At 59.4% G+C, this 15,256-nt stretch overlaps 1 protein-coding gene across 4 annotated transcripts in view; it reads right to left on the bottom strand.

The window, feature by feature from the left end:
• Positions 1–15,256, bottom strand: part of LOC141073443 (uncharacterized) — a 94,251-nt gene that overhangs the window by 78,881 nt on the left and 114 nt on the right. The window contains exon 1 of one of the 4 annotated variants that reach the window (XM_073560676.1): positions 1–15,256. This exon is cut by the window's left edge and continues 26,000 nt beyond it. The exons of the other annotated variants lie outside the window; for them this stretch is intronic. The gene's annotated coding sequence lies outside the window, so the exon portion shown is untranslated. 4 annotated transcript variants of the gene reach the window in all.

The following is a 15,256-nucleotide window of genomic DNA, read 5'->3' as shown; positions in this document are numbered from 1 at the left end:
CATACAGTCCCTGCTCCCCCATTACCGCTCACCAGTGCAGACTCCTCCTCCAGCTCTTACATGTGGAGCCGGCTGTACCCTAATGTGCAGAGTCCAGGTGCCCCCCATGACTGAGTCCTGTCCCCTCTATCACACAGTCCCTGCTCCCCCATTACCGCTCACCAGTGCAGACTTCTCCTCCAGCTCTTACATGTGGAGCCGGCTGTACCCTAATGTGCAGAGTCCAGGTGCCCCCCATGACTGAGTCCTGTCCCCTCTATCACACAGTCCCTGCTCCCCCATTACCGCTCACCAGTGCAAACTTCTCCAGCTCTTACATGTGGAGCCGGCTGTACCCTAATGTGCAGAGTCCCGCTGCCCCCCAGGACAGAGTCCTGTCCCCTCTATCACACAGTCCCTGCTCCCCCATTACTGCTCACCAGTGCACACTTCTCCTCCAGCTCTTACATGTGGAGCCGGCTGTACCCCAATGTGCAGAGTCCCGGTGCTCCCCCAGGACTGAGTCCTGTCCCCTCTATCACACAGTCCCTGCTCCCCCATTACCATTCACCAGTACAGACTTCACCTCCAGCTCTTACATGTGGAGTCGGCTGTACCCTAATGTGCAGAGTCCCGGTGCCCCCCAGGACTGAGTCCTGTCCCCTCTATCACACAGTCCCTGCTCCCCCATTACCGCTCAACAGTGCAGACTTCTCCTCCAGCGCTAACATGTGGAGCCGGCTGTACCCTAATGTGCAGAGTCCCGCTGCCCCCCCAAGACTGAGTCCTGTCCCCGCTATCACACAGTCCCTGCTCCCCCATTACCGCTCACCAGTGCAGACTTCTCCTCCAGCTCTTACATGTGGAGCCGGCTGTACCCTAATGTGCAGAGTCCCGGTGCTCCCCAGGACTGAGTCCTGTCCCCTCTATCACACAGTCCCTGCTCCCCCATTACCGCTCACCAGTGCAGACTTCTCCATCTCTTACATGTGGAGCCGGCTGTACCCTAATGTGCAGAGTCCTGGTGCCCCCCCAAGACTGAGTCCTGTCCCCTCTATCACACAGTCCCTGCTCCCCCATTACCGCTCACCAGTGCAGACTTCTCCTCCAGCTCTTACATGTGGAGCCGGCTGTACCCTAATGTGCAGAGCCCTGGTGCTCCCCCCAGGACTGAGTCCTGTCCCCTCTATCACACAGTCCCTGCTCCCCCATTACCACTCACCAGTGCAGACTTCTCCTCCAGCTCTTACATGTGGAGCCGGCTGTCCCCTAATGTGCAGAGTCCCGGTGCTCCCCCAGGACTGAGTCCTGTCTCCTCTATCACACAGCCCCTGCTCCCCAATTACCGCTCACCAGTGCAGACTTCTCCTCCAGCTCTTACATGTGGAGCCGGCTGTACCCTAATGTGCAGAGTCCCGGTGCCCCTCCAGGACTGAGTCCTGTCCCCTCTATCACACAGTCCCTGCTCCCCCATTACCGCTCACCAGTGCAGACTTCTCCTCCAGCTCTTACATGTGGAGCCGGCTGTACCCTAATGTGCAGAGCCCTGGTGCTCCCCCCAGGACTGAGTCCTGTCACCTCTATCACACAGTCCCTGCTCCCCCATTACCGCTCACCAGTGCAGACTTCTCCTCCAGCTCTTACATGTGGAGCCGGCTGTCCCCTAATGTGCAGAGTCCCGGTGCCCCCCAGGACTGAGTCCTGTCCCCTCTATCACACAGTCCCTGCTCCCCCATTACCACTCACCAGTGCAGACTTCTCCTCCAGCTCTTACATGTGGAGCCGGCTGTCCCCTAATGTGCAGAGTCCCGGTGCCCCCCAGGACTGAGTCCTGTCCCCTCTATCACACAGTCCCTGCTCCCCCATTACCGCTCACCAGTGCAGACTTCTCCTCCAGCTCTTACATGTGGAGCCGGCTGTACCCTAATGTGCAGAGTCCCGGTGTCCCCCAGGACTGAGTCCTGTCCCCTCTATCACACAGTTCCTGCTCCCCCCATTACCGCTCACCAGTGCAGACTTCTCCTCCAGCTCTTACATGTGGAGCCGGCTGTACCCTAAAGTGCAGAGTCCCGGTGCCCCCCAGGACTGAGTCCTGTCCCCTCTATCACACAGTCCCTGCTCCCCCATTACCGCTCACCAGTGCAGACTTCTCCTCCAGCTCTTACATGTGGAGCCGGCTGTACCCTAATGTGCAGAGTCCCGGTGCCCCCCCAGGACTGAGTCCTGTCCCCTCTATCACACAGTCCCTGCTCCCCCATTACCGCTCACCAGTGCAGACTTCTCCTCCAGCTCTTACATGTGGAGCCGGCTGTACCCTAATGTGCAGAGTCCCGGTGTCCCCCAGGACTGAGTCCTGTCCCCTCTATCACACAGTCCCTGCTCCCCCCATTACCGCTCACCAGTGCAGACTTCTCCTCCAGCTCTTACATGTGGAGCCGGCTGTACCCTAATGTGCAGAGTCCCGGTGTCCCCCAGGACTGAGTCCTGTCCCCTCTATCACACAGTCCCTGCTCCCCCCATTACCGCTCACCAGTGCAGACTTCTCCTCCAGCTCTTACATGTGGAGCCGGCTGTACCCTAAAGTGCAGAGTCCCGGTGCCCCCCAGGACTGAGTCCTGTCCCCTCTATCACACAGTCCCTGCTCCCCCATTACCGCTCACCAGTGCAGACTTCTCCTCCAGCTCTTACATGTGGAGCCGGCTGTACCCTAATGTGCAGAGTCCCGGTGTCCCCCAGGACTGAGTCCTGTCCCCTCTATCACACAGTCCCTGCTCCCCCCATTACCGCTCACCAGTGCAGACTTCTCCTCCAGCTCTTACATGTGGAGCCGGCTGTACCCTAAAGTGCAGAGTCCCGGTGCCCCCCAGGACTGAGTCCTGTCCCCTCTATCACACAGTCCCTGCTCCCCCATTACCGCTCACCAGTGCAGACTTCTCCTCCAGCTCTTACATGTGGAGTCGGCTGTACCCTAAAGTGCAGAGTCCCGGTGCCCCCCAGGACTGAGTCCTGTCCCCTCTATCACACAGTCCCTGCTCCCCCATTACCGCTCACCAGTGCAGACTTCTCCTCCGGCTCTTACATGTGGAGCCGGCTGTACCCTAAAGTGCAGAGTCCCGGTGCCCCCCAGGACTGAGTCCTGTCCCCTCTATCACACATTCCCTGCTCCCCCATTACCGCTCACCAGTGCAGACTTCTCCTCCAGCTCTTACATGTGGAGCCGGCTGTACCCTAATGTGCAGAGTCCCGGTGCTCCCCCAGGACTGAGTCCTGTCCCCTCCATCACACAGTCCCTGCTCCCCCATTACCGCTCACCAGTGCAGACTTCTCCTCCAGCTCTTACATGTGGGGCCAGCTGTACCCTAATGTGCAGAGTCCCGGTGCTCCCCAGGACTGAGTCCTGTCCCCTCTATCACACAGTCCCTGCTCCTCCATTACCGCTCACCAGTGCAGACTTCTCCTCCAGCTCTTACATGTGGAGCCGGCTGTACCCTAATGTGCAGAGTCCCGGTGCCCCCCCAGGACTGAGTCCTGTCCCCTCTATCACACAGTCCCTGCTCCCCCATTACCGCTCACCAGTGCAGACTTCTCCTCCAGCTCTTACATGTGGAGCCGGCTGTACCCTAATGTGCAGAGTCCCGGTGCCCCCCAGGACTGAGTCCTGTCCCCTCTATCACACAGTCCCTGCTCCCCCATTACCGCTCACCAGTGCAGACTTCTCCTCCAGCTCTTACATGTGGAGCCGGCTGTACCCTAATGTGCAGAGTCCCGGTGCCCCCCAGGACTGAGTCCTGTCCCCTCTATCACACAGCCCCTGCTCCCCATTACCGCTCACCAGTGCAGACTTCTCCTCCAGCTCTTACATGTGGAGTCGGCTGTCCCCTAATGTGCAGAGTCCCGTTGCTCCCCCAGGACTGAGTCCTGTCTCCTCTATCACACAGTCCCTACTCCCCCATTACCACTCACCAGTGCAGACTTCTCCTCCAGCTCTTACATGTGGAGCCGGCTGTCCCCTAATGTGCAGAGTCCCGTTGCTCCCCCAGGACTGAGTCCTGTCCCCTCTATCACACAGTCCCTGCTCCCCCATTACCGCTCACCAGTGCAGACTTCTCCTCCAGCTCTTACATGTGGAGCCGGCTGTACCCTAATGTGCAGAGTCCCGGTGCCCCCAGGACTGAGTCCTGTCCCCTCTATCACACAGTCCCTGCTCCCCCATTACCGCTCACCAGTGCAGACTTCTCCTCCAGCTCTTACATGTGGAGCCGGCTGTCCCCTAATGTGCAGAGTCCCGGTGCCCCCCAGGACTGAGTCCTGTCCCCTCTATCACACAGTCCCTGCTCCCCCATTACCGCTCACCAGTGCAGACTTCTCCTCCAGCTCTTACATGTGGAGCCGGCTGTACCCTAATGTGCAGAGTCCCGGTGCCCCCCAGGACTGAGTCCTGTCCCCTCTATCACACAGTCCCTGCTCCCCCATTACCGCTCACCAGTGCAGACTTCTCCTCCAGCTCTTACATGTGGAGCCGGCTGTCCCCTAATGTGCAGAGTCCCGTTGCTCCCCCAGGACTGAGTCCTGTCTCCTCTATCACACAGTCCCTACTCCCCCATTACCACTCACCAGTGCAGACTTCTCCTCCAGCTCTTACATGTGGAGCCGGCTGTCCCCTAATGTGCAGAGTCCCGGTGCTCCCCCAGGACTGAGTCCTGTCTCCTCTATCACACAGTCCCTGCTCCCCCATTACCGCTCACCAGTGCAGACTTCTCCTCCGGCTCTTACATGTGGAGCCGGCTGTACCCTAAAGTGCAGAGTCCCGGTGCCCCCCAGGACTGAGTCCTGTCCCCTCTATCACACATTCCCTGCTCCCCCATTACCGCTCACCAGTGCAGACTTCTCCTCCAGCTCTTACATGTGGAGCCGGCTGTACCCTAATGTGCAGAGTCCCGGTGCTCCCCCAGGACTGAGTCCTGTCCCCTCCATCACACAGTCCCTGCTCCCCCATTACCGCTCACCAGTGCAGACTTCTCCTCCAGCTCTTACATGTGGGGCCGGCTGTACCCTAATGTGCAGAGTCCCGGTGCTCCCCAGGACTGAGTCCTGTCCCCTCTATCACACAGTCCCTGCTCCTCCATTACCGCTCACCAGTGCAGACTTCTCCTCCAGCTCTTACATGTGGAGCCGGCTGTACCCTAATGTGCAGAGTCCCGGTGCCCCCCCAGGACTGAGTCCTGTCCCCTCTATCACACAGTCCCTGCTCCCCCATTACCGCTCACCAGTGCAGACTTCTCCTCCAGCTCTTACATGTGGAGCCGGCTGTACCCTAATGTGCAGAGTCCCGGTGCCCCCCAGGACTGAGTCCTGTCCCCTCTATCACACAGTCCCTGCTCCCCCATTACCGCTCACCAGTGCAGCCTTCTCCTCCAGCTCTTACATGTGGAGCCGGCTGTCCCCTAATGTGCAGAGTCCCGTTGCTCCCCCAGGACTGAGTCCTGTCTCCTCTATCACACAGTCCCTACTCCCCCATTACCACTCACCAGTGCAGACTTCTCCTCCAGCTCTTACATGTGGAGCCGGCTGTCCCCTAATGTGCAGAGTCCCGTTGCTCCCCCAGGACTGAGTCCTGTCCCCTCTATCACACAGTCCCTGCTCCCCCATTACCGCTCACCAGTGCAGACTTCTCCTCCAGCTCTTACATGTGGAGCCGGCTGTACCCTAATGTGCAGAGTCCCGGTGCCCCCAGGACTGAGTCCTGTCCCCTCTATCACACAGTCCCTGCTCCCCCATTACCGCTCACCAGTGCAGACTTCTCCTCCAGCTCTTACATGTGGAGCCGGCTGTCCCCTAATGTGCAGAGTCCCGGTGCCCCCCAGGACTGAGTCCTGTCCCCTCTATCACACAGTCCCTGCTCCCCCATTACCGCTCACCAGTGCAGACTTCTCCTCCAGCTCTTACATGTGGAGCCGGCTGTACCCTAATGTGCAGAGTCCCGGTGCCCCCCAGGACTGAGTCCTGTCCCCTCTATCACACAGTCCCTGCTCCCCCATTACCGCTCACCAGTGCAGACTTCTCCTCCAGCTCTTACATGTGGAGTCGGCTGTCCCCTAATGTGCAGAGTCCCGTTGCTCCCCCAGGACTGAGTCCTGTCTCCTCTATCACACAGTCCCTACTCCCCCATTACCACTCACCAGTGCAGACTTCTCCTCCAGCTCTTACATGTGGAGCCGGCTGTCCCCTAATGTGCAGAGTCCCGTTGCTCCCCCAGGACTGAGTCCTGTCCCCTCTATCACACAGTCCCTGCTCCCCCATTACCGCTCACCAGTGCAGACTTCTCCTCCAGCTCTTACATGTGGAGCCGGCTGTACCCTAATGTGCAGAGTCCCGGTGCCCCCAGGACTGAGTCCTGTCCCCTCTATCACACAGTCCCTGCTCCCCCATTACCGCTCACCAGTGCAGACTTCTCCTCCAGCTCTTACATGTGGAGCCGGCTGTCCCCTAATGTGCAGAGTCCCGGTGCCCCCCAGGACTGAGTCCTGTCCCCTCTATCACACAGTCCCTGCTCCCCCATTACCGCTCACCAGTGCAGACTTCTCCTCCAGCTCTTACATGTGGAGCCGGCTGTACCCTAATGTGCAGAGTCCCGGTGCCCCCCAGGACTGAGTCCTGTCCCCTCTATCACACAGTCCCTGCTCCCCCATTACCGGTCACCAGTGCAGACTTCTCCTCCAGCTCTTACATGTGGAGCCGGCTGTACCCTAATGTGCAGAGTCCCGGTGCCCCCCAGGACAGAGTCCTGTCCCCTCTATCACACAGTCCCTGCTCCCCCATTACTGCTCACCAGTGCACACTTCTCCTCCAGCTCTTACATGTGGAGCCGGCTGTACCCCAATGTGCAGAGTCCCGGTGCTCCCCCAGGACTGAGTCCTGTCCCCTCTATCACACAGTCCCTGCTCCCCCATTACCATTCACCAGTGCAGACTTCACCTCCAGCTCTTACATGTGGAGTCGGCTGTACCCTAATGTGCAGAGTCCCGGTGCCCCCCAGGACTGAGTCCTGTCCCCTCTATCACACAGTCCCTGCTCCCCCATTACCGCTCAACAGTGCAGACTTCTCCTCCAGCGCTTACATGTGGAGCCGGCTGTACCCTAATGTGCAGAGTCCCGCTGCCCCCCCAAGACTGAGTCCTGTCCCCGCTATCACACAGTCCCTGCTCCCCCATTACCGCTCACCAGTGCAGACTTCTCCTCCAGCTCTTACATGTGGAGCCGGCTGTACCCTAATGTGCAGAGTCCCGGTGCTCCCCAGGACTGAGTCCTGTCCCCTCTATCACATAGTCCCTGCTCCCCCATTACCGCTCACCAGTGCAGACTTCTCCATCTCTTACATGTGGAGCCGGCTGTACCCTAATGTGCAGAGTCCCGGTGCCCCCCCAAGACTGAGTCCTGTCCCCTCTATCACACAGTCCCTACTTCCCCATTACCGCTCACCAGTGCAGACTTCTCCAGCTCTTACATGTGGAGCCGGCTGTACCCTAATGTGCAGAGCCCTGGTGCTCCCCCCAGGACTGAGTCCTGTCCCCTCTATCACACAGTCCCTGCTCCCCCATTACTGCTCACCAGTGCAGACTTCTCCTCCAGCTCTTACATGTGGAGCCGGCTGTACCCTAATGTGCAGAGTCCCGGTGCTCCCCAGGACTGAGTCCTGTCCCCTCTATCACACAGTCCCTGCTCCCCCATTACCACTCACCAGTGCAGACTTCTCCTCCAGCTCTTACATGTGGAGCCGGCTGTCCCCTAATGTGCAGAGTCCCGGTGCTCCCCCAGGACTGAGTCCTGTCTCCTCTATCACACAGCCCCTGCTCCCCAATTACCGCTCACCAGTGCAGACTTCTCCTCCAGCTCTTACATGTGGAGCCGGCTGTACCCTAATGTGCAGAGTCCCGGTGCCCCTCCAGGACTGAGTCCTGTCCCCTCTATCACACAGTCCCTGCTCCCCCATTACCGCTCACCAGTGCAGACTTCTCCTCCAGCTCTTACATGTGGAGCCGGCTGTACCCTAATGTGCAGAGCCCTGGTGCTCCCCCAAGGACTGAGTCCTGTCCCCTCTATCACACAGTCCCTGCTCCCCCATTACCGCTCACCAGTGCAGACTTCTCCTCCAGCTCTTACATGTGGAGCCGGCTGTACCCTAATGTGCAGAGCCCCGGTGCCCCCCAGGACTGAGTCCTGTCCCCTCTATCACACAGTCTCTGCTCCCCCATTACCGCTCACCAGTGCAGACTTCTCCTCCAGCTCTTACATGTGGAGCCGGCTGTACCCTAATGTGCAGAGTCCCGGTGCTCCCCCAGGACTGAGTCCTGTCCCCTCTATCACACAGTCCCTGCTCCCCCATTACCGCTCACCAGTGCAGACTTCTCCTCCAGCTCTTACATGTGGAGCCGGCTGTACCCTAATGTGCAGAGTCCCGGTGCCCCCCAGGACTGAGTCCTGTCCCCTCTATCACACAGTCTCTGCTCCCCCATTACCGCTCACCAGTGCAGACTTCTCCTCCAGCTCTTACATGTGGAGCCGGCTGTACCCTAATGTGCAGAGTCCCGGTGCCCCCCAGGACTGAGTCCTGTCCCCTCTATCACACAGTCCCTGCTCCCCCATTACCACTCACCAGTGCAGACTTCTCCTCCAGCTCTTACATGTGGAGTCGGCTGCACCCTAATGTGCAGCGTCCCGGTGCCCCCCCAGGACTGAGTCCTGTCCCCTCTATCACACAGTCCCTGCACCCCCATTACCGCTCACCAGTGCAGACTTCTCCTCCAGCTCTTACATGTGGAGCCGGCTGTACCCTAATGTGCAGAGTCCCGGTGCCCCCCAGGACTGAGTCCTGTCCCCTCTATCACACAGTCCCTGCTCCGCCATTACCGCTCACCAGTGCAGACTTCTCCTCCAGCTCTTACATGTGGAGCCGGCTGTACCCTAATGTGCAGAGTCCCGGTTTCCCCAGGACTGAGTCCTGTCCCCTCTATCACACAGTCCCTGCTCCCCCATTACCGCTCACCAGTGCAGACTTCTCCTCCAGCTCTTACATGTGGAGCCGGCTGTACCCTAATGTGCAGAGTCCCGGTGCCCCCCAGGACTGAGTACTGTCCCCTCTATCACACAGTCCCTGTTCCCCATTACCGCTCACCAGTGCAGACTTCTCCTCCAGCTCTTACATGTGGAGCCGGCTGTACCCTAATGTGCAGAGTCCCGGTGCCCCCCAGGACTGAGTCCTGTCCCCTCTATCACACAGTCCCTGCTCCCCCATTACCGCTCACCAGTGCAGACTTCTCCTCCAGCTCTTACATGTGGAGCCGGCTGTACCCTAATGTGCAGAGTCCCGGTGTCCCCAGGACTGAGTCCTGTCCCCTCTATCACACAGTCCCTGCTCCCCCATTACCATTCACCAGTGCAGACTTCTCCTCCAGCTCTTACATGTGGAGCCGGCTGTACCCTAATGTGCAGAGTCCCGGTGCTCCCCCAGGACTGAGTCCTGTCCCCTCTATCACACAGTCCCTGCTCCCCCATTACCGCTCACCAGTGCAGACTTCTTCTCCAGCTCTTACATGTGGAGCCGGCTGTACCCTAATGTGCAGAGTCCAGATGCTCCCCCAGGACTGAGTCCTGTCCCCTCTATCACACAGTCCCTGCTCCTCCATTACCGCTCACCAGTGCAGACTTCTCCTCCAGCTCTTACATGTGGAGCCGGCTGTACCCTAATGTGCAGAGTCCCGGTGCTCCCCCAGGACTGAGTCCTGTCCCCTCTATCACACAGTCGCTGCTCCCCCATTACCATTCACCAGTGCAGACTTCTTCTCCAGCTCTTAAATGTGGAGCCGGCTGTACCCTAATGTGCAGAGTCCCGGTGCCCCCCAGGACTGAGTCCTGTCCCCTCTATCACACAGTCCCTGCTCCCCCATTACCGCTCACCAGTGCAGACTTCTCCTCCAGCTCTTACATGTGGAGCCGGCTGTACCCTAATGTGCAGAGTCCCGGTGCCCCCCAGGACTGAGTCCTGTCCCCTCTATCACACAGTCCCTGCTCCCCCATTACCGCTCATCAGTGCAGACTTCTCCTCCAGCTCTTACATGTGGAGCCGGCTGTACCCTAATGTGCAGAGTCCCGGTGCCCCCCAGGACTGAGTCCTGTCCCCTCTATCACACAGTCCCTGCTCCCCCATTACCGCTCACCAGTGCAGACTTCTCCTCCAGCTCTTACATGTGGAGCCGGCTGTACCCTAATGTGCAGAGTCCCGGTGCCCCCCAGGTCTGAGTCCTGTCCCCTCTATCACACAGTCCCTGCTCCCCCATTACCGCTCACCAGTGCAGACTTCTCCTCCAGCTCTTACATGTGGAGCCGGCTGTACCCTAATGTGCAGAGTCCCGGTGCCCTCCAGGACTGAGTCCTGTCCCCTCTATCACACAGTCCCTGCTCCCCCATTACCGCTCACCAGTGTAGACTTCTCCTCCAGCTCTTACATGTGGAGCCGGCTGTACCCTAATGTGCAGAGTCCCGGTGCCCCCCAGGTCTGAGTCCTGTCCCCTCTATCACACAGTCCCTGCTCCCCCATTACCACTCACCAGTGCAGACTTCTCCTCCAGCTCTTACATGTGGAGCCGGCTGTACCCTAATGTGCAGAGTCCCGATGCCCCCCAGGACTGAGTCCTGTCCCCTCTATCACACAGTCCCTGCTCCCCCATTACCGCTCACCAGTGCAGACTTCTCCTCCAGCTCTTACATGTGGAGCCGGCTGTCCCCTAATGTGCAGAGTCCCGGTGCCCCCCAGGTCTGAGTCCTGTCCCCTCTATCACACAGTCCCTGCTCCCCCATTACCGCTCACCAGTGCAGACTTCTCCTCCAGCTCTTACATGTGGAGCCGGCTGTACCCTAATGTGCAGAGTCCCGGTGCCCTCCAGGACTGAGTCCTGTCCCCTCTATCACACAGTCCCTGCTCCCCCATTACCGCTCACCAGTGCAGACTTCTCCTCCAGCTCTTACATGTGGAGCCGGCTGTACCCTAATGTGCAGAGTCCCGGTGCCCCCCAGGTCTGAGTCCTGTCCCCTCTATCACACAGTCCCTGCTCCCCCATTACCGCTCACCAGTGCAGACTTCTCCTCCAGCTCTTACATGTGGAGCCGGCTGTACCCTAATGTGCAGAGTCCCGGTGCCCTCCAGGTCTGAGTCCTGTCCCCTCTATCACACAGTCCCTGCTCCCCCATTACCGCTCACCAGTGCAGACTTCTCCTCCAGCTCTTACATGTGGAGCCGGCTGTCCCCTAATGTGCAGAGTCCCGGTGCCCCCCAGGTCTGAGTCCTGTCCCCTCTATCACACAGTCCCTGCTCCCCCATTACCGCTCACCAGTGCAGACTTCTCCTCCAGCTCTTACATGTGGAGCCGGCTGTACCCTAATGTGCAGAGTCCCGGTGCCCCCCAGGTCTGAGTCCTGTCCCCTCTATCACACAGTCCCTGCTCCCCCATTACCGCTCACCAGTGCAGACTTCTCCTCCAGCTCTTACATGTGGAGACGGCTGTACCCTAATGTGCAGAGTCCCGGTGCCCCCCCAGAACTGAGTCCTGTCCCCTCTATCACACAGTCCCTGCTCCCCCATTACCGCTCACCAGTGCAGACTTCTCCTCCAGCTCTTACATGTGGAGCCGGCTGTACCCTAATGTGCAGAGTCCCGGTGCCCTCCAGGTCTGAGTCCTGTCCCCTCTATCACACAGTCCCTGCTCCCCCATTACCGCTCACCAGTGCAGACTTCTCCTCCAGCTCTTACATGTGGAGCCGGCTGTACCCTAATGTGCAGAGTCCCGGTGCCCCCCAGGTCTGAGTCCTGTCCCTCTATCACACAGTCCCTGCTCCCCCATTACCGCTCACCAGTGCAGACTTCTCCTCCAGCTCTTACATGTGGAGCCGGCTGTACCCTAATGTGCAGAGTCCCGGTGCCCCCCAGGTCTGAGTCCTGTCCCCTCTATCACACAGTCCCTGCTCCCCCATTACCGCTCACCAGTGCAGACTTCTCCTCCAGCTCTTACATGTGGAGCCGGCTGTACCCTAATGTGCAGAGTCCCGGTGCCCCCCAGGTCTGAGTCCTGTCCCCTCTATCACACAGTCCCTGCTCCCCCATTACCGCTCACCAGTTCAGACTTCTCCTCCAGCTCTTACATGTGGAGCCAGCTGTACCCTAATGTGCAGAGTCCCGGTGCCCCCCCAGGACTGAGTCCTGTCCCCTCTATCACACAGTCCCTGCTCCCCCATTACCGCTCACCAGTGCAGACTTCTCCTCCAGCTCTTACATGTGGAGCCGGCTGTACCCCAATGTGCAGAGTCCCGGTGCCCCCCAGAACTGAGTCCTGTCCTCTCTATCACACAGTCCCTGCTCCCCCATTACCGCTCACCAGTGCAGACTTCTCCTCCAGCTCTTACATGTGGAGCCAGCTGTACCCTAATGTGCAGAGTCCCGGTGCCCCCCCAGGACTGAGTCCTGTCCCCTCTATCACACAGTCCCTGCTCCCCCATTACCGCTCACCAGTGCAGACTTCTCCTCCAGCTCTTACATGTGGAGCCGGCTGTACCCCAATGTGCAGAGTCCCGGTGCCCCCCAGAACTGAGTCCTGTCCTCTCTATCACACAGTCCCTGCTCCCCCATTACCGCTCACCAGTGCAGACTTCTCCAGCTCTTACATGTGGAGCCGGCTGTACCCTAATGTGCAGAGTCCCGGTGCCCCCCAGGACTGAGTCCTGTCCCCTCTATCACACAGTCCCTGCTCCCCATTACCGCTCACCAGTGCAGACTTCTCCTCCAGCTCTTACATGTGGAGCCGGCTGTACCCTAATGTGCAGAGTCCCGGTGCCCCCCAGAACTGAGTCCTGTCCTCTCTATCACACAGTCCCTGCTCCCCCATTACCGCTCACCAGTGCAGACTTCTCCAGCTCTTACATGTGGAGCCGGCTGTCCCCTAATGTGCAGAGTCCCGGTGCCCCCCAGGACTGAGTCCTGTCACCTCTATCACACAGTCCCTGCTCCCCCATTACCGCTCACCAGTGCAGACTTCTCCTCCAGCTCTTACATGTGGAGCCGGCTGTACCCTAATGTGCAGAGTCCCGGTGCCCCCCAGGACTGAGTCCTGTCCCCTCTATCACACAGTCCCTGCTCCCCCATTACCGCTCACCAGTGCAGACTTCTCCTCCAGCTCTTACATGTGGAGCCGGCTGTCCCCTAATGTGCAGAGTCCCGGTGCCCCCCAGGACTGAGTCCTGTCCCCTCTATCACACAGTCCCTGCTCCCCCATTACCGCTCACCAGTGCAGACTTCTCCTCCAGCTCTTACATGTGGAGCCGGCTGTACCCTAATGTGCAGAGTCCCGATGCTCCCCCAGAACTGAGTCCTGTCCCCTCTATCACACAGTCCCTGCTCCCCCATTACCGCTCACCAGTGCAGACTTCTCCTCCAGCTCTTACATGTGGAGCCGGCTGTACCCTAATGTGCAGAGTCCCGGTGCCCCCCCAGGACTGAGTCCTGTCCCCTCTATCACACAGTCCCTGCTCCCCCATTACCACTCACCAGTGCAGACTTCTCCTCCAGCTCTTACATGTGGAGCCGGCTGTCCCCTAATGTGCAGAGTCCCGGTGCCCCCCCAGGACTGAGTCCTGTCCCCTCTATCACACAGTCCCTGCTCCCCCATTACCGATCACCAGTGCAGACTTCTCCTCCAGCTCTTACATGTGGAGCCGGCTGTCCCCTAATGTGCAGAGTCCCGGTGCCCCCCCAGGACTGAGTCCTGTCCCCTCTATCACACAGTCCCTGCTCCCCCATTACCACTCACCAGTGCAGACTTCTCCTCCAGCTCTTACATGTGGAGCCGGCTGTCCCCTAATGTGCAGAGTCCCGGTGCTCCCCCAGGACTGAGTCCTGTCCCCTCTATCACACAGTCCCTGCTCCCCCATTACCGCTCACCAGTGCAGACTTCTCCTCCAGCTCTTACATGTGGAGCCGGCTGTACCCTAATGTGCAGAGTCCCGGTGCCCCCCAGGACTGAGTCCTGTCCTCTCTATCACACAGTCCCTGCTCCCCCATTACCACTCACCAGTGCAGACTTCTCCTCCAGCTCTTACATGTGGAGCCGGCTGTACCCTGATGTGCAGAGTCCCGGTGCCCCCCAGGACTGAGTCCTGTCCCCTCTATCACACAGTCCCTGCTCCCCCATTACCACTCACCAGTGCAGACTTCTCCTCCAGCTCTTACATGTGGAGCCGGCTGTCCCCTAATGTGCAGAGTCCCGGTGCCCCCCAGGACTGAGTCCTGTCCTCTCTATCACACAGTCCCTGCTCCCCCATTACCACTCACCAGTGCAGACTTCTCCTCCAGCTCTTACATGTGGAGCCGGCTGTACCCTGATGTGCAGAGTCCCGGTGCCCCCCAGGACTGAGTCCTGTCCTCTCTATCACACAGTCCCTGCTCCCCCATTACCGCTCACCAGTGCAGACTTCTCCTCCAGCTCTTACATGTGGAGCCGGCTGTACCCTAATGTGCAGAGTCCCGGTGCCCCCCAGGACTGAGTCCTGTCCCCTCTATCACACAGTCCCTGCTCCCCCATTACCACTCACCAGTGCAGACTTCTCCTCCAGCTCTTACATGTGGAGCCGGCTGTACCCTAATGTGCAGAGTCCCGGTGCTCCCCAGGACTGAGTCATGTCCCCTCTATCACACAGTCCCTGCTCCCCCATTACCACTCACCAGTGCAGACTTCTCCTCCAGCTCTTACATGTGGAGCCGGCTGTCCCCTAATGTGCAGAGTCCCGGTGCCCCCCAGGACTGAGTCCTGTCCTCTCTATCACACAGTCCCTGCTCCCCCATTACCACTCACCAGTGCAGACTTCTCCTCCAGCTCTTACATGTGGAGCCGGCTGTACCCTAATGTGCAGAGTCCCGGTGCTCCCCCAGGACTGAGTCCTGTCCCCTCTATCACACAGTCCCTGCTCCCCCATTACCGCTCACCAGTGCAGACTTCTCCTCCAGCTCTTACATGTGGAGCCGGCTGTACCCTAATGTACAGAGTCCCGGTGCCCCCCAGGACTGAGTCCTGTCCCCTCTATCACACAGTCCCTGCTCCCCCATTACCGCTCACCAGTGCAGACTTCTCCTCCAGCTCTTACATGTGGAGCCGGCTGTCCCCTAATGTGCAGAGTCCCGGTGCTCCCCCAGGACTGAGTCCTGTCCCCTCTATCACACAGCCCCTGCTCCCCCATT

Source organism: Dendrobates tinctorius, unplaced genomic scaffold, assembly GCF_039654945.1.
Source record: "Dendrobates tinctorius isolate UK_male_01 unplaced genomic scaffold, ASM3965494v1 ptg000014l, whole genome shotgun sequence".
Classification (NCBI taxonomy): Eukaryota; Metazoa; Chordata; class Amphibia; order Anura; family Dendrobatidae; genus Dendrobates; species Dendrobates tinctorius.
Note: the sequence above shows the minus strand (reverse complement) of the source record. Positions and strands in the feature narration are given on the sequence as shown.